Genomic DNA, 18,814 nt, shown 5'->3' with positions numbered 1-18,814 from the left:
TATTCCAAACTTCTCCCCAGAGCACAAAAATTAGATAGAACATCTGTTCACAGAGAAATTTTGTTGGTTTTCTTTGTTTAAAAATAGGTCACAAATTAACCGTAATTGGTGGTTTGACTGAAGCCAAGCTTTCATTATCTCCCAGTTTGGGTGTGTAGACAAAAAAAAATGTTGTTTATTTTAGAGGAAGCTAGGTGGCATCACAGATATGGCATTAGCCTTGGAGTGAGGCAACAAGTTCTAATGATGCCTCAAAAACTTCTTAATTGTATTTCCCTGGACTCACTTGACCTCCCACCACTTCCATTTACTTCTATAAAGAGAGAAAAGGCACCTATCTCACAGGTCTGTGAGGATCAAATTAGAAGAATTTTTTTAAAAAATTCTTACATGCTCATTATGAGTGACCAACGCTGGATCCCTAACAGTAGTAAGGCTTACTCATATACTCTCACTCAAACATTCATTCTCTCTGTCAGCTTTGCACATTGCACATCACCAGAAAGTTCTCTACTGACCTTGGCTTCCTGGGCTTCTCTTTCAGGGTCTTCTAGAACTAACTGTCATTCTCATCTTGGCTCTGCCGTTCTGAATATGGTATTCCAGATTCTTCTCTTAGGGTCTGACATATATTTATTAAAATTAAATTCTGATTCATAGCCTCCAAACCTCTAGGAAAACTTTTCATTCCTACTCTAGTGCATTTCTATTAACAGCCATTTATAAAAACATACTGTACATAAGTTTAGTAAGAATTTTAAGAAATGTGACAAAGCAATGTAATATTGATAATAATAAAAATAGCTTTAAATATTTATAAAGCATTTTATGTTATTTCTTTTGATATTCAACACAAACCAGCAAACATCAATGTACTCACACTTTATGATCTTCCTCAGACTAGAAAAAGACTGGCCCAAGATTTTGGAAAACTTTTTGCCTCTAGCCACTCCAACCAAGGAGCAGACAAGGACAATTCCATTGCATCCTCAGGTACATCAGGTTTTCCATCTATCCTGCAGCTGAACACTCATGTGTGTTTCCCTCAATGAGAAGGTGTATTTCTTGAAGGCATTGTGTTGCATTTTTCAATTTGTAGTGACAGTGTTTAGTGCAATGGCTAATAGAGGATAAGCATTTAATAAATGCTTTTCCATTTCACACTATCCCTTGTAAAAACCCCTGCTAGGTAAGTATTAAATTTGTTAAGATGATTCAGGAACTCACAGCATCATACAAATATACCAGAAGACTGATACAATCAACAGCTCATTGGAATTGCTCTTGTATCCAGTTGCTCACTACCACTTTCTTCTCACCAGCGCTTTTTAGCTATGCTAACTTAATTTGCCTTTCTGCACTAATAGTGCATACAAACATGTTAGACCAGGGAACTGAGGAGAAAAGTGACCAAACTCCTTCTGAAGAGATTCCTTTTTTCCAAAAGAATTTTTCCAACCTGTCCTCTTAAATTCAGCTCAGTTCCTTTTAAATACCTTGGCCAGTGTTACTAGTCATTAGGCATTCTAGGATACTTTTTCTAAAAATTAAATTTTAATTTTTTCAATTGATAGCAATAGTTTTGTCCCTCCCATTCCCCACTACTTAAAAAAAAAAGTCAAGTCAAAAAGCATTCAGTGAGCACTACTATGTGCTAGGCACTATGCTAAGTAGTAGAGATACAAGAAAGGGTAAAAAACAGTTTCTTCTTTCAAGGAACTCATAATCTAATAGGAAGATAAAGCATGCAAACAACTATGCACAAAAAAAAAGATACACAAAAGATAAATAGGAAATAATCACAGAGGAAAGCGCTAGAATTAAAGTAGCTCCAGAAAGGGGACTTCTGGAAAGTGGGGTTTTAGCTAGGACTTAATGGAAGTCTGAGCAGCCAGGAGACAGAGATGGAAAAGGAGAGAATGCCAGGTATGGAAAACAATAAGTGAAATTACCTATCTGTTGATATGATGATATACTTAGAGAATCTTAGAGAACCAATTAAAAAACTACTTGCAATTATTAACAACTTTAGCTAAATCATAGGATGTAAAACAAACCCACATAAATCATCAGCATTTCTATACATTACCAACAAAGCCCAGCAGCAAGAGATAAAGAAGAGAAATTCCATTTAAATAACTGTAAGCAATATAAAATATTTGGGAGCCTAGCAGCCAAGACAAACTCAGGAACTATATGAACACAATGTGAAAACACTTTTCAAACAAATAAAGGCATATCTAAACAATTAGAAAAAATAACAATTACTCATGAGTAAGCTGAGCTAATATAATAAAAAAAATGATAATTCTACCTAAATTAATTTACTTATTTAGTGCCATACCAATCAAACTACCAAAATTATTTTTTAGAGCTAGAAAAAAATAATGATATTTCATCTGGAAGAACAAAAGGTCAAGAATATGAAAGGAATTGATGAAAAAATGTAAAGGAAGGTGATCTAACTATACCAGATCAAAAACTATATTATAAAATGGCAATCACCACAATTATTTGGTACTGATTAAGAAACAGAGTCATGGATCAGTGGAATAGATTAGGTACACAAGACACAGTATTAAATGAACATAGTAATCTACTGTTTGACAAGGGCAAAGACTCACATTTCTAGGATAAGAACTCAATATTTGTCAAAAACCACTGGGATATAGTATGGCAGAATCTAGGAATGGATCAACATCTCACACTGTATATACCAAGATAAGGTCAAAATGGCTACATGATTTAGATATAAAGGGCGACACCATAAGCAAATTAGCGGAACATAGAGTAGTTTATCTATAAGCCTGATGGAGAATAGAAGAATTTATGACCAAACAAAAGATATAGAGCATTATGAAATGCAAAACAGATACTTTTAATTATATTAAATTAAAAAGGTGTTGCACAAACAAAACCAATGCAACCAAGATTAGAAGGAAAGCAGAAAGCTGGGAAACAATTTTTCACTGCAAATGTCTCTGATAAAGACCTCATTTCTCAAATATATAAAGAAGTGAGTCAAGTTTATAAGAATACAAGTTGTTTCCTAACTGATAAATGGTAAAAGGATATGAACAGGTAGTTTTCAGACAATAAATCAAAGCTGTCTATAGTCATATGAAAAAATGCTCTAAATCACTATTGATTAGAGAAATGCAAATTTAAACACCTCTGCTAAAATTAATTCTTACATAAGAAGCTTTACTGATTCCCTTGAATGCTAGTGTCTTCTCTTTCTTGATTATCTCCAATGTATCCTGTATATACATTGTAAAATAATTTTCAGGTCTCTGTTATTAGCCTGTGAGCTCCTTGAGTCCAAGGACTGTCTTTTGCCTTTCTTAATATCCCCATTTCTGAGAAATGTACCTAAAATATAACAGACACTTAAAACATGCTTATTGAATGGCTAACTAACCTGCCCTCAAGGAATTTACAATCTAATGGAAGCGACAACATAAAAAGGAGTCATATCTAAGGGGGGGGGCACTTTGGTCCAGAAAATTACAAGGATACTGAGTGGATAAAAAAATAATAATAAATGGAGGAACTTCTGGGCAAGACAGCAGAATGAGGGAGCAGAGTAGCCTACCTCAGTTAAAACTACTCTGGGAACAATGATAAAAGAGGATAGTGCCAAGTAATGACGTAGAAATTGAAAAAGAAATTATAGTAAGTACATTTTTAGAGCACAGGTCTTCACATAGACAAAAGGTTATATGCACTAAGGAAGGGGATCTATCTAGAAAAACACAGCTCAAGAGCGTAATGCATGGGAGCTTTTGAGTGCACAGACAAAAGGCAAGCCAGGCAAACATGGATCCTTAAGTTGTGTTCATCAGGGACAACAAGACAGGTGCAAAAACCTGGGACACACCAAGAAATGTTGGGGACTAAAGCTCCAGTGTTCTTCTGACTCCAAACTACAAAGGGAGCCTACAAAGTTCAGATCAAGAGGACAGGGGTCAGACTTAGCCTAGAACAGATACCTAAAGGCACTAAAAGTTTGCAGTTCACTAAATCCAAGCCACTTTTGAAATTCTTGAAATACATAGCACTCAATAGAAAAAGGAAGTAGTGGCACAACCCAAGATGATCAGAGACCAGAACCAGAAAAGGCCCCACCATTCCTTCTAGAAGTACCCAGAATCAGGCCTTGACACAAAGTACCAATTAAGAAAGTAAAGGTAGAAAAATGAGTAAACTGGATATCACATGAACAATAAAGAATATTATGGCGTCAATAATATCCAAGTCAGAAAGGTAGAATAAGAGAAAATTTAGAAGGAGAAAAACCAGTGCAGTACAGGAGTTACTTATATTCAAATACAGACTCATTCAAAATTGGAATGGACAAAAAAAAATCAATAAAAAAAAGAAGAAATCCTAGGACAAACCAAAAAATTGAAAAAGTAGGAGAAAATCTGAAGTATCTGTTATTAAAAACAAATGATCTGGTAAACAGTTCATGTAGAGATAATCTCAAAATTATTGAGTTACCTGAAAAATAAGCTTAATTACTGTCTTTCAAGGAATTGTTAATGAAAACAGTCTAAACCTATTAGAAGAAGAAGAGAAAACGAAGCTTTAAAAGTATCTACCAGGTATCTCCTGAAAGAACTTTGAAAATGAGTACTTCAAGTGCATCATAGCCCAAATCAGGAGCTCCCTGGTTGAGGGGTGGAAGAGAAGGGAAGAAAACTACAAGCAGGCAGAAATAGAGAGATCAAGCACAGAGGAGCCACAGTCTGGATCATATAAGACTTGCAAGTAACCACAATGAAAGAAAAAAGAATTTGGAATATGATATTCCCAAAGGCAAAAGAAAAAGTCTTAGAATCAAAAATAACATACCTGGCAAAACAGAATAAATCCAATGTGGGACAACATGGACTTTTAATAAAACGAAAAACTTGAAATAATTCCTGAAGAACACAGCAAAGAGTAGTGAATACTTTCAAATGCAAATACAAGGTATTTGCAATATACAAATTTTTTTAAAAGAACATAAAGGGATTGCCATCAATTAGGGAATGACTGAGCAAATTATGGTATAATAGAATCACTGCACCACAAGAAATTACGAAAGGGGTGGTTTCAGACAATCATGGAAAGACTTGTATGAAGCTATAGAAAGTGAGAAGAACTAGAACATAAATTTATATAACAGCCTAAATGTTAAGAAAAAAACAATTTTGATAACTTAACTCCAATCAGTGGAATATTAACCCAACCACAATTCCAGAGGGCCCATGATGAAGCAAGCTATCTATTCCGTGACAGAGAGGTAGAAGTCTCAATGTAAAGAATGAGACATTTTCAAACATGACCAATGTGTGAATTTGTTTTGCTTTGATATGCTTATTTGCTTAAGGTTTTTTTTCTTTTTTTCCCAATGGAAGAAAGACTCTAAAGTGGAAAGTGGGCAAATGTTATTGCTACAAGAAAAAAAAAAGGAAAAGAAAGTCATTGAAGAATTTAAGGGAAAATGCACAGAAGAACAAAAGGAACCACATACATGAAGGATTACTCTGAAAGCAGTAGGCTGAATTTATTAGATGCACTTTTAAAATTATAGATAGATAGGTAGATAGATAGATAGATAGATAGATAGATAGATAGATAGATAGATAGATTTAAAAGCAAGCCCTGTATAGTAGGAATTTATATTTCATATATGACCAACTTTTCTGTTCTTTGTATATATAAATATTCATTTGTTAGTGCTTGGTAAGTGCAGAATAAAAAATCTTTTAAATAAAGAAATTTATTTTTTTTAAAAAAAGGAAGATTAAGAATCAGAACCCCTAAGTTCAATTCCTGACTAGGTCATGAACCAGAGATGTGGTTTTTGGCAAGCTGTTTATCCTCTCTAGATCTCCTTTCCCCCATCTATAAAATTAGTTTATTGGAGTAGAGAGAATCATAGACAGACATAGAGAGGTGTCAAATGTCATTTATTCTAATTCTTACCTGACTCAAACTACCCTTAACAACATTTTTAATAAAGATCCATCAAGCCTAAATTTTAATATTCTGATGAAAAGGAACTATTTTTCTTGGAAAAAATACTTCTGAGGAAATTGAACTATTTTCCAATCTACTTCTCAATTACTCTGTCAAAACATTTTTAATCAGAAAAAAAATATTAATCTGCATTTCAGTAACTTCTACCCTCTTTTCCTAGATCTACCCATGATATCAAGGGGACATTGATATTTTGATCATGAAAGGGGACATTGACATCTTGATCATGATATCAGGAAAAAATTTCTAATTCTTCTTCTACATGCAATACTTCAAATTCTCAAAAGTTAACATATCCTCCTCTTAAGTTCTTTTCTCTATGCTAATAGAAATAATAAACCCTTTATATGTGTTAGCTCCTTTATCCTCAAGATACTGCTACTAGATGGGTACTTACAGAGGGTAAAGTGAATTTTCCAGTCACACATTTCCTATGTGTCTGAGGCAGATTTCAACTCACGTCTTCCTGACTCCGAATGCACTAATCTCTCCACAGAGCCACCTATATGACTTAATCCCTACTTGTTAACAATCCCTACTTCTTCAACTACTCCTTCTATTGCTATATAAAGGTTCAGAAGTCCTTTATCATTCTAGCCACCTTTACCTGGATACTGTCCGCTTTTCCTTCCTAAAAAAATGTGGTAGCTAAAACTTAACAATACTCTTGATGTGATCTGAAATTAGCAGAATAAAATAAATTGTCATCTCCTTCATTCCAGATACTGTGCTTCTATTATATGTTGAAACAGTATCAAAGATATTTGATTTCATAAGTGAGGGAACTCCACCCAAATGACTGATAGGAAACTGGATCAAATTTAGGCAATCCTCCTAAAACTACTCTACTAAGACTTGGTAACTTGTCTACAGTTAACAGAGCAAATAAGTGGCAAAGTCAGGACTTCAACTCATATTTCCCTGAGTCTAAGATCAGTAAGCACTGTCTCTACTATGTCATACTGCCTTCTATGCTTCTATCAGTACAATCTAAAGGCACATTCAATTTTGTTGTTGGTTGTTTTGTTTTTGATTTCATGGTACACATTTGCCTTATTTTCAGTTTTCAGCCCACTGAAACATATAAGTACTCTTCATATGAAATGGTGTCTAGATATACTTCCCCAATCTCATAGTTGTGTGGTAGCTTTTTGGACACTTATAAGACTTTACATTTATCTGTATTGCATTTACAACTAGGTGATCCAGTGGAGTGAGTGCTCATCTTCCTGAGTTCTAATTTAGTCTCAGATACTTAATAGCTGTGTGACTCTTAGTAAGTTACTTGAAACTGTTTGCCTCAGTTTCCTCATCTGTAAAAAGAGCCAGAGAAGGAAATGGTAAACCACTTCAATATCTTGCCAAGAAAACCCCAAAATGAGTTCAAAAAGAGTTGGACACAACTTACAAGAATAAATGCACTCAGATACATTTTTAAACAGTCACAAATTGAAATTAAGCCTAAAGAAATCCAGGGCGGGTTGGTTAAGCAGTAATGTCAAACTTGACTAGAAATAGGGGCCATTAAACCATATGTAAGAATTCTGTGAGTTATTGTATACTAACTTAGAAAACCACGCATCACCATCATCTATGTTCTATTATATTTGTATTTATTTTTTCCAGCACTTTCCAATTACATTTTAACCTAGTTCAGTTCACTTGGGAGTGTTGTAGACAGCATGCCAAAGTTTGAGAACTCTGACTTATTAGTAGCTACAGTGCCATACTGTGAGTTAGGAAAACTCAGTTCAAATACTGCCGCAGAAACTTTCTAAGTGTGATTTTTGACAAATCGGTTGATTGCTCAGAACCTATTTCATCTTCTGCAAAAATCAGGATTAGCATTTGTACTATATACCTCACTGGGTCAATGTAAGGAAAGGCTTTGCAACCCTTAAAGTGCTACATGTGTTATCTATATCACCATTAACATTTTGTTGTATAAATCTGACTTCATAAATATTTCAAAATGAATACACAGAATATTGGAACTAGAATTTAACCTATATTGCTTGACATATGAATTTATATCTATACTCTTTCCATATGTAATACAATTTTGGATCATATCTGTCACGCGTAAGCTCTTAGCACATTAACTGAACTATTTCTGACATCTCCTAATAGGGATCAAGGAAAGTTTAACTGGAACTAGAGTTTGACTTTGGATGACTTTCTCTATAGCACAAAAAATAATCCTACAGGTTCATTTCAAATATAAGAAGTGAAGATTCTTTCAAGTGAACCACAGAACAAGAAGTAAAAGAAAAATATGCTACAGGCAATTTGAAGGAAATATTTGAAAAGTGGGATAGAACAAAACAGGAAAATGACAAGTTCATTAAATTGGAAAATCAAATTCTGAACACATCCTCTCATAGACTGATAAATATTAGAGATGGTCTGCTAGGCAAGGTTGTTGAAGCAGACACTGTGGTCATTTAAAATCAATTAGATGTTGTCTTGAGTAAAGCTGGCATTAATACAAGAAAACGAAAAACTAATGGGCTGAATGGACTTTTGACTTTTCCCCTATTTCCTCAGCTGTTATAGCTTCGCTAGTTACAGCATTAGAGTGAAGAGTGTATTACTTGCCAAGATGAAATCTTTTCAGCAGCTAGGAAATAAACTACAAGAAACTGCTATACTGAAAATCATCAGATACAATTCTTGCCTGGAGACTTTTAAGATGAACAAATTTTTACAAGCTATTCTACTATGTTTAGATGAAACCAGAGAAGAGAAAACCGAGAGCTACATTTTATTTTACTTGTGATCACTTCAAATCTCCTTTATAACTTATTCTTACTTAACTTGAAAAATTTGCAAAGCGTTCATTCAAATGGATGTAGTCATTGCCTGTCCTCATCAGAGATTGTATCTTCTAAGAGATAAAGCACTGGCCAATGAGATAAGGACCTTGATCAAAGCTTCATTTATTCAATGTACTCAGTCATTTAACCTTTTCTTATCTCTAGAGGGTTACAACTAGATGCCTTTTCTTTCATACAGCTTAGGAAGTGAAATTGGCAACTCAAAGCAGTGAATTTATAAGAGGACCTGGAAAAGAGTTACTCAGGATAGATATGCATGGTTTGTGATCTGCATTTATGGAGACAATATACATAAAAATGATTTTTTGGACCTATTTTTTAAATGAGTTAGTGGACATTTAATACTCTACTTTTATGAGAAAGATAATTAATTAAAGATTAATTTTGCAAAGCAATTATTACTTGGATAAATTTTTGCACTCTACAAAAATATATGTGACTCTTTAAAGTGGATACTTGCCACAGATGTTAGACTACAAGGTAAAATTGCTTGACTAAAAGTGGATCAAAGTTTTCAGTACAGAATGTCCAAGGCCACTGAACTTTAATTTCCTGAAATATCATTTCCAGAAACTTGTTACTTCATAATAATCCAATTTACCCTCAGAACATATTTTGGGATGAGTTCTGTAGAAGCAGCATTAGCTGATCTGAATTTATTATTAGAGTTCATATTAAATGCTCTATTCTAAAGTGAATTATCAACCATGATAAACGACCTCATTCCCTGAAACAAAGCCAGGAAGTAATATTGATAAAGGAAATGCTGATTTATATAATTATATTTTTAAGTTTATATTTTAACAAAAAAAAGCAAAAACTTATAATTTGGATAAATCTAGTATATTTTCTAACTTTGAATATATCTAATATACGACAAGGAAAAAAATTACAACAGAAGAATATATACTGTTTTCTATATTACCTGGGTGTAAAGTTTAAAACATAAAGAAACTATAAATGATGGTCTCTTCAGCTTTTATTTTGAATTGCTTAGTTAAGTGAATTATATTTCAAAACCAATCATTTCTGTCTACATACTGTGGGACTTTAGGTTGTGAGAGTAATTTCTTGGTGACCCTTTTGTCTTAGATATTTAAGAAAGAAAATAAAACAAAACATTATTTTAGTATGTTTTAGTTGCCTATAGTTTCTTCATTGGATAGGTGGTGGACTATCAGACCAGTGGTGTCAAATTCAAATAGACATGGGACCACTAAATAAATATCTTTGTAGGATAAAAATCTCTATGGGAGCATATGAAAAATCTTCTTTGAGACCCTAGAATATCTTCAGTGTCTTGAGTGTGAAATTAATTGCAAAATACTTTTTGGAGCAACAGATGAGCATATGTGGAGATACTGATAATTTTTTTTATATGGATTAATTTATCTTTTAGCCATGATATGCCTAAATATTCTAAAAGCTGAAATAAAGGTATTTCTTTCCTCAGGTTCACTTTGAGCTCTTTGTCTTTAGTTCTCCTTTTTACTGTACATTTTTTCTACAATGTATCTCATTTATTTATATACATTTAATATTTCCTTCTCACTCTTCTATTCTTCCCCTCCAAACAGCATAAGACCTTTGAGGAAGGTTTTCCATTTTGTATACCCAGTACCCTGAAGAAAAGAACTGTGAAAAAAAAATCATATCTTAAACACTAGAGATACACAGAAGAAAATAATGAAATAGGTCCTAGTCTGGAGGAGCTCAAACTCCAATTGATGAGATGATGCATATATAATAAGAGTTACACAGCAATGGAACAGGCCAGAAAACCTAAAGATGAAGCAGGAAAAGTAAAGAGACCAGAGGTCTTTAGGGCATAGGAGCAGATCAGATGATAAGGCTAAGAAGACTTCAATATGCAGTAATGAAATATAAAGTAGCTTCTAGTAGTCCTCCAGATCACTGGAACACTTTAACTGGAGACTCCCAGTTTATCCAAATGATACAAACAGCCAATGATACAGATTTTTTTCATCTGGCAGGTTCCTTGAGACTGGGCAATTAGAATCAAGAGAGGGGCAAAAAGAAAACAAGGAAGGGGAAGGACAGCTATGATGGTGCTGTTGTTTCCCACACACACACACACACACACACACACACACACTTGAATAAGATGGGCTCTGGGCAGCATCTTGTATATAGTAGGTACTTTACAAATGTTTTTGGAATTGAATTGGGCTTAGTATAAAAGAAAATTAAATATGGAGAACTCAGTGCAAGTCTAAAAGTCTGCTGAAACTACAAGAATCAGGTGCTGTTGTTCTTTCAAAATGAGTAACTCTTACAGCAGGAAAGTCCAGTCAGAGGAGAGATAGGATGAAGAGAAAGGAAAAAAATCAACAGACCATGAAAAGTCCTCTATTACTATTTCTATTTCTCCCTGATAGAAAAAGCTTTAGTAAATGATTTCCTTTCTTAAGAGTTTAGACCTGATTCTAAGATGAGCAAAGCAATCATCAATACCTATAATAAATGAGAAAAAATTAGCTATATAACTTAAGGATAATACCTAGTAAAAAAAAATTTTAAAAACTGGTTAGGAGTATTGACCAGATTTTTTTTTTTTAGGCATTAAGAAATAGGTAAAGATAAACAGAATAGAGCAAGGTGCTCAAATAAGACTTCTTAAAAAGTGTCAGTTTCTTGTTAATTATTCTTATCAGTGAGACAATATTAGAGATTGTTTACGTATCCTATAGGAGGAGTGTGTAAAAAATAAATCACTCCTATTTTGAGTATACTTCTTGGTATATGGAGAAAAAAACTTGCTTTAATTAGCATTTCTTTTCCCTTGTATCTATTATAAAGTAGCCATATGTTACTGCCCATTGCTGTTCTTTCATCAGAAAGAATTTAATGTTCTTAGAAAATAAGGTTTAGATGATTTTAGCTTTGTACAGTGGGGAGGGGGCAGCATTTGGATAGGTTGGAACACTGGCTTTGACCACTAAAGACGTGAAAAACTCCTGAGTCTTTGCAGTCCATTTGACCACTCCTCTACTGATGCACAGAAGAAGCAACCAAAAACACTTAGGGAGAGCAGTCCTGATTCTCCAGGATCTGGGGATGCCCCAGAAAAAAACCAGGAATCCAGCCAACCAGCTGCTAAGAGAAGTCAGTGCAACAATCTCAGACTTGCTCCTCTCACTGCACCCTGGACACTTGGATGCCCTACTCATGCAGCCTCCAGATGATCCCCAATAGGATGCCCTGAGTACCCTACCCTCTCCAACTGCCCACATAATCAATCAGACCAAGCTGGATCACACATCATCTGCCTTCCATTGGGCAGGGCAGGCCCACAGGCAGGGTGCCATCCTGACAAACATCTTGAAGCTACTAGATCAAGGATTCCCTCCCCCACCCCAAGTCTAGTGTCTCCCTTGCCCATGTCTTCATTTTTCTTGATGAACTCTCCAGAATGATCTCCTCCACAGGTCAGGCTGCCCATCTTCCCACATTCTTTCCTATCCATAAGGTACTGATAAGCCCAGTCCCTAACAAAGGGGGCTGGCCCCATCAACTGGAGTTTCCTATGCCCAACTGGGAGAGTCATAGGGTGACTAGGAATGGAAAAAGGAGAGACTCTGAACAGCGTGTTGTCCCCAATCCCTGGGCCATCTAGAGCCCTCTGTCACTGTGAGGGGCTAAAGAACCCAGTAGCATCCAGCTACTCACAATTCCCATTTCCCCCAAAGCTGAGCTATTTGGAAAAATATGTTTAATTTGCAATAAAAAAGAAAGAAAATATGAGTAAACCCATCCAATATTGCATCTAACAGCAAATCCTTCAAAATGCAGACACACGACCTTGCCCCCAAAGAAAGTTTAAAGGGGATGTAGTCCTATTGATGAAATTCCTGAACAGTGACTGACATTAGTATATATTTTTAAAAGAAACCTGATTTTTTTTAGCCATCTTAGATCTAAAAGATTATATTTGATATTTTAATCATAGGAGTTTTCCTTTTTCCTTTCAATTAATTATTTTCAAAAACAGTTCTGACAATAATGTGGTGATCTTAACTTTGGGATGTGGACCAAGTTTGTTAAATTCTAATATAGATTTCTATTTATATTCCTATTTTCATAAATATGCTCATATTAGCCATCTTGATTTACATTCTTTCCTCTATGATGTCAATAAACTCTTATGGAATCTAAGTTTTATCTAATGATAAAAATAATAATAACAGCAGAAATAGAATCCATTTCTATCACTCTTTATCATTTTTGAAATATTTCCACAGACATTAGCTAATGACTTTGAACACTGTGAAATTTTCATAAAGCATCTATAAATATAGAGCACTTCATTTTCTTTTTAGACTTTATTTGTCCCAGAGGCACTCAGGGTCCGACTAAGATACAATAGCCTCAAGGGAGTCAATGTGATTAGCAGAAAGAACACTGCATTCAGAGTAGAGAAGATTTTGGTGCAAATCCAAGCTTTCCTATTTACTACATGTATAACCTTGGGAAAATCATTCAATCTCTCTGGGTCTCACTTTCCTCAACCGTAAAGTGATAGGTTTATATTGGGTGATTTCTAAGATCTTTTCTAACCTAAGTATGGACTCTATGATAAATTATCTTCAAGGAGCAGCCAACCTAAGTTTAGAAAGTTTTAGCTCTTTGTGGTCATAAAGCTGATGTTTTTGTTTTTTTTAATTTTGGTCTTTGTATTCACAGAACTTAGCATAGTGACTTTGCACACAGTAGTCATTTAATAAAAGGTAGTGGAATATGGTAAACTGAATCACCAGAAGGTTGGCCACCAGAAAATACCCTTTTTCTGTTTTGTTTTGTTTTCATCCATGATCACTCATGGAACTGTTCAATAAGATACACAAGGGCTGTGGTCTATGTCAATGGAAAACATACCCAAATCTAGGATATCCAAAACTTAAAAAAATACTGAATTATTATTTTATTAAAATACTCAAGATTCCCAAGGACTTCTCTTAAAGACCTGGTAATCTAAGTTAAAGGGTAAGAAATACATATATGCTGCCCTTCCATATTTTCTATATTTCAAAACATTTTTAATCTTATTATTGTGAACATTACTTCCACCACAACAGATTATACAACTTTAATAGATAATTTCTGAGTTGCTAAAGCCAACAACAACAAAATCCTTACCTGATTAACTGATCTTCTCCCACTAAATTTAAATCTTCCTCAGACCTTGTGATGAGTCTTGAAATCCTTTCCATTTTGGTGAGACAGTAGAGATCTTACAATCTGTTGGCATATGTTTGAGAAACCAGAAGTGCTTCCATACCATAAAGCACCAACACAGGAGTTTAGTGGAATGCTATTCTTAATTTATTAAGCACTTTCTATATACTGAGCACTATGTGAAGTGTTTTATAGTTATTCAATAATTACAACCAATCTGGGAAATAGGTTCTATTATTTTCCCTATTTTATAGCTGAGGAAACTGAGGAAGACAAAGATTCACTGACTTGCTGAGGGTCACACAATTAGTAAGTATCTGAACCTGGATTTGAACTTAAGTCTTCCAGACTCCAGGACCAGTGCTCTAGCCACTGTGCAATCTACCTGCCTCTAATTAATTGGAAATCAATCAATCAACAAGTATTTAAAAAGCTCCTATGATGAGCTAGTATTGTACAATGAGAAATGTTACAGAGATATGGCTTAGTTCTTTCCTGCAAGGAATTTACAATTTACAATTGGAATCTGGTTGAGATAATCCATACTTCCTTAATGCTTACTTTAGAGCAGTAGTATCCTCCTAGTAGCCCTCTGTGCTTTAGATTCTGCCCACTTCCATAGCATCACTGCTAAAAACAGGTAACACTTTATGTTTCTGTTCACTGGCTTCCCAATAATAATAAAATAACAACAACAAAAATTCACATGTATTTAACACTTGGAATTTTATTAAAGATAGGTGAACAATTTTTGTGAAAAGGATTTTTGGGTTTGGTTGAATTTCAATTTCAATATAAAAAAAAAAACAACACCATCTAATCAAACAGCCCCAAAAGCTAATTTTAGGTTGTATTATTAGGACTTTAACAGACCCAGAGTAGAATATAAGATAAAAATGCCATCTTGCATAACTGATAAAGCATAAGCCTCTGAGTGAAAACTAACTGGTTCAAGTCTTGCTTCTAACTCATATTGCCTCTGTGACCCTGGGTGAGTCAGGTAACCTCTTAGTGTCCCCCAAGCAACTCTATAAGACTTTAACTTACAGAATAGTTGCTGCTCTGCATTGGTAAATAAAGCCCCCTTAGGGGATTCTCTATATCAGAGGTGGGGAAACTTCAGCCTTGAGGCCACATATGGCCTTCTAGGTCCTTGAGTGTGACCTTTTGACTGAGTCTAATTTTTACAGAACAAATCCTTTTATTAAGGGAATTTGTTCTATGAAGTTTGGATTCAGTTAAAGGGCCACACTTGAGGACCTTGAGGGCCACATGTGGCCTCGAGGCTGCAGGTTCCCCACCCCTGTGCTACATGAATGAAATTACAGGTCCTAACTTAAAAAATAGCATCCACAACAACAGGTTAACAGATAAAGTTATTATACTCTACCCTGGCTGGACCTCATCTGGAATACTATGTTCAATTCCAGGGACTGGGTATTATGGGACGTATCTACCTGGAACATGTCCAGAGGAGGGAGAGTAGAATGGTGAGCTTACTAAAAACTGTACCAGAGGAATCATCTGAGGAAACAAAAAAAAAAGTTTAGCTTGGAGAAGAATGGAGGTGAGGGACTGAAAATGTAATATTACAGTTTTCAAAAATCCAAAGTGTTTTACTAAGGAAGAATTGCCTCAATTTTAAATTGTGGCAAGAAAACTAATTGAAATCCTGGTACTACTATTTATTAGTTGCATGATATAGGATAAGTGGACATCTATTCTCTGAAGATTAGTTTCCTCATCTGAAAAATAAGGAAGGAGACTAGGTGATTTTTAAAGATCTCTACTACCTGTAAATAGTATGATCTTTTAAATCTGTAATTCCAAGTCATAAAGTACTTTAAATGTACCTTCCCACTTGATCAGTAAAACAACCTAGTTGAATAATGTCATTATCCCATTTTCCAGACAAAGAAACCCAGAGAAATGAAGTGACTTGTCTAAAGTGATTCAGGCAACATATAATAGAGCCAGTGAAACCTGGATGGTCTACCACAACCATGTCAGAAATTTAAACCACTTCCAATTGAATTGTCTTAGGAAGATTCTGATGGCTGCCTGGCAACGTAAGGTACCATTCATGGAGGTCCTCACTTGAGCTAAACTGTCAAGCATTCAAACTGTATTGCAAAAACTGTAACTCTAAAGGGCTGGCCACATAGCCTGATTGCCAAATGTACATTCATCTAAAAGACCATTGTTTTGGAGAACGAAGGCAGTACAATGACATTCTCAAGGTCGCTCTGAAGTATTTTAGTATCTATTGTGAGATGTGGGAGACATTGCAAAGGATTGTTCAACATTGCATGCCCACATCAAAGAAGGTGCTATGCTCTTTGAGCAAAGTAGAATGTGCCATGCACAAATCCATTCCAAATGTTCAAAGAGTCTTTCAGTGGAAACTTCCAAGTTCATATTGGACTGACCAGCCAATTGAACACACTGTACCCTGACCCCAACATCATGATGTCAATGGTCCTTTTCAAGTACAAAGGATGAACAATATAGCAATAATAGTAATATAATAATAATAATAATAATAATAATAATAAACCCAAGCCTCCTTTTACCAAGTACAGTGTTCTTTATCCTTATTTACCATCCTGCAGTTCTCTAGGAGAATTTTGTGAAATTTCTCAAAACAATAACTTAGAATCGATCAAGTCCTTCTCAACGATTTGATTTAAGGGTTCTCTGTCATTTGCATAACTGTTAGAGGGCTTACCATAACATTTCTCTTAAAGTATGTAAACTGCAAAAGGAAAAAACAAATTGCTCCCATAGGACCAAGAAATATTATCTTGGAGCTGAAGAAAGTTTCCACATTCCAACCATTTATAATAATACAGGAATTTTTTTACTTTGTTGATACCAAATTCTAAGCTTCTTTTCCTTAGACTGTACTGAAGATGTCATGAATATAAGCAACAACCAAAAAGAACAAAATCACTGAAGAGAATTTTAAATAAATATATAATGATCTGAAATATTGACCACTAAAAAGAGAAAAGAATATTTAGCCATATCAAGTATAATAACAACAAATCTGTTAACAACCTGTCTTGATTTTTTTCTTCTTGAATGATGACGTTTAATCTTTTTAGAAAGACAGTGAGCTAAGTTATATCCATCAGCTTTAATCAGTCCCCTATCTCCAAATTAAGAATATTTTCCTGGTTTGAGAATATGGTGACCAAATATGGCCATAATATTCCAGGTGAAGAGTCAGTTTAAGTCAAGGCATATTTATTAAGCACCTATTTCAAGCACTACCAGGCTCTAGACATACTGAGATAGAAACAAAAAGTCTGCCCTCAAGAAGCCTGCATAATCCTTTCAGACAAAGTTGTAAAGTTTATATAGATAGACTGATTGTACATTAATAGAATATAAGCACCCTGAGGGCAGAAACTTTTCACAAATGAAGGCTTTTAGTCACACCCTGGCAAAGGCTCATTTACATCAAATCTCACCCATATTTGATTATACTTCTCTAGTTCAAGTGTGTATTATTGTGCATTGCTATCTGTTTACATGTCGTATCCTGCTAAATTATAACCAGTATTTGCATAGACTTTAAAGTTTGCAAGGTACTTTCCTTTTAACAAAACTGTGGGGTAAGCATTACCCTCACTTTACAGAGGAAAAAACTAAGGATTGTGAGAGATGGCCTAAAGTGCAGTTGCCTCAGGCCTAAGTTTCACTCTTGTAGAAAACTCTGAGTTAAGTTTCCCTTTTTCAAAATCCACATCAGCACAGGCAGTTCCTGGTCACTCTCGTTTCCTGGTACACACATACATGTAGTTCCCAAATATGGGTATGTTTGCTTCTATTGGGTATTAGTTGCCACGTTTAGATTGTACACCTTGAGCACCCAGCCAATGAGGAAAAGAGGTAAGAGAGTGGGAGGGGGGAACGCCTTAGGGCTATAAAACTTGGCTTCTCACAGCCACTCCCTGTCTGCCACTGCTTGAGTGACAAAGGCTGTGCCCTTTCTCTTGAGAAAGAATAAAGACCTTTCCTGATCTCTGATTCAGACTCCAAACTCTTGATTTCTGTGGCCTTTGTCCCACACAGGATGGTTAAGTAAAGGGCTGAAGGTTGCAGAGTTGAAAATATAATTTAACCATGATTCCACTGACTCTTAAGACTACTCAAATATCTATATATACCACATTGCCTTAGCTCAAGTGAGGACCTCAGTGAATGGTACCTCACCTTGCCAGGTAACCATCAAAATCTTCCTAAGACAATTCAATTGGAAGTGGTTTAATTTTCTGGCATGGTGGTGGTAGACCATCCAGGCTTCATGAAGGTTTAGACTACGTCTTCAATGAATGTTGTGTCTCCATTCCCTGGCATAGTATTTTGTGTAATGGAGGCACTTAATAATAAAATAATGTTTGCTGAACTGAAGTCTGTCAAATATATAGCTGCCCAGATTTGAAGTTTTAGGGGATCATAGATTTAAAGCTGGAAATGACCTTAGAGGTCATCAGATCCAACCCCCTTATTTTAGAGAAAGCAAACTGAGAGATAAAAAGGTAAAGTGAATTGCTCAGGTTCACAATAGGGTCTGAGATAGGATTGGAAGGTCAGAGTCCTACCCACTATTTTCTATCAGGCAGTGGGAAAGGCCTGTTGATTACCATAATCATCCTTTCAGAGTGCCTAATGAGAAAAGTAATTTGCACTGCCCTTCTAGAGGGAGCTTTCCACTTCTCAATCACCTTCCATAAATACTCAGT

The sequence above is a fragment of the Phascolarctos cinereus genome, unplaced genomic scaffold (genome assembly GCF_003287225.1).
Source record: "Phascolarctos cinereus isolate Bilbo 61053 unplaced genomic scaffold, phaCin_HiC Scaffold_7;HRSCAF=346, whole genome shotgun sequence".
NCBI classification, from domain to species: domain Eukaryota; kingdom Metazoa; phylum Chordata; class Mammalia; order Diprotodontia; family Phascolarctidae; genus Phascolarctos; species Phascolarctos cinereus.
The sequence above is the reverse complement of the archived record's forward strand: the minus strand, read 5'-3'. Positions refer to the sequence as shown.